A 1,880-nucleotide genomic window follows, 5' to 3' on the forward strand; every position below is an offset into this window, starting at 1 on the left:
ACACCATTCTGTCGAAACGTCGAAACGCCAGTCGAAACAGAATGGTTCTGTTTCGCACCGCCCTACTGGCTAGACAAAGCCTTGCCTGGGATGATGTAGTTGGGGATGGTTCTGCTTTGATCAGGGGGTTGGACTAGATGTGACCTCCTGAGGTCCCTTCCAACCCTCATTTTCTATGATTTTACCCCATTCTGGCTGTGGTCTGGGAGGGGAGCAGACTGCTGCTTTTCAGCCCCAGGTGGGCAGGGGCTAGCCTCAGACCCCTCTCTAGGAAAGACAAGGCTTTGGGAAGTCCAGGCTAAAGCTTTGCCTGGGGAAGCTTCAGGACAGGACAAAGGGTCTGTCTGCCTGGCTGGCCTGCAGCAGCAGAGCTTAGAAGTGAGTCTCTCCCCAAAATTGCCCCTGCAGGGCTTACGGTTTCCCATGCAGCTGAAGTCCCTCCAGCCCCATGGCCAGCCCCCAGCATTCAGGAAGAAGCAAAAGAATGGCTTAGAAAGAAAGGATGAAAGAAGAAGCCAATGGAGAGCAAGCTTGAGCTGCTTTCCAGCTTCTTAGGGGCTCACGGTTTGAAGTGGTAGGTTCTAAATGGGAGGTGTATTAGGAGTTGCACAGTGAGCATCTCTGCTTTGAAAACTCTGGGGTGGGGGTGATGACAGCACCTCCCTTGCCTCTTTTGGGGGCTGCAAAGGCTGATCCAGAAAAACACAGGGCAGAGACCTGGGTGCGGACACATGGGCCACTTAGTCCATAGCAAATGGAATAGTATACTGTAATTTACCCATGTAGCGATGTCCCAATATCTTGTGTCCAGATCTCACTCCCTGATCAATGCAAGCGGCTTCTCCTGTCACCTACTGGCAGGCCCTGTAATAGCGTCTTCTGCACGCATCCAGTTTGGGATGGCGATATCTACTTCTTGTTGCGGAATAAATTTGCCATGGGGCAAAATCCAGGCCACATCACTGCCTGCTAGGTGTCTGCACCTAGATTGTACAGCTCTTAGTAACAAAGGAAAAGACACCCTGGGTATGCATCAGATCAGAGGAGATTTGCAGTCAAATAAAAATCCACACGGATTTTATTAGGGGATTAGGAAGCTGCTTTTTCCATTTGCTGCTTTACTTCTCCAGGATTGTGCCAAAAGGGAATTTTCTATCCTCAGCATTATGTTATATCACCAGGGTCTATTGGACGCCAGCTCCAACAGGCTAAGCAGGGTAGACCTGGTTTGGTAACTGACTGGGAGATCACTGGGGACTGCTCTGATGGTTATGATGATTCGATAGCTGGCATTTTCCCCCAGGGAGTCCACGACTCACCAAAGCATCTCAGGGCTGTCAGAGTTGCTGTAAGTTTGGTAAGATATAACCCTAAAATCTACCACCATCAGGCTCTTTTTATTTAAAGTTGCATGGTGGGAACAGCTATGGGCACTAAAATGGCCCCACAGTATGCCAACCTTTTTATGAGCCACCTGGAAGAAGACTTCCTCAAGAACTGCACCATCAAACCCTTGCTATACTTAAGATACATCGATGACATCTTCATCATTTGGACTGAAAAGCTACAATCTCTGATTGAGTTCCACCAGAAATTCAACAATCCCCATCCCTCCATCCGACTCTCTCTAGAATACTCCAGCACCAGTATCTCCTTTTGAGACACAATGATCAGTATCCAGAAGGGTAAAATACAGACCACAGTATACAAGAAACCCACAGACCAACATACATATCTGCACAGAACCAGCAATCACCCTAAACACACCAAAAAAGCTGTGATATACAGCCAAGCCCTCAGATACCACCACATCTGTACTGAAGAGAACACCCGGGATTGCCACCTCACCAATCTTAAAAAGGCTTTCACCCAACAAGGAC

This window comes from Alligator sinensis, unplaced genomic scaffold (genome assembly GCF_000455745.1).
Source record: "Alligator sinensis unplaced genomic scaffold, ASM45574v1 scaffold1165_1, whole genome shotgun sequence".
NCBI lineage: Eukaryota > Metazoa > Chordata > Crocodylia > Alligatoridae > Alligator > Alligator sinensis.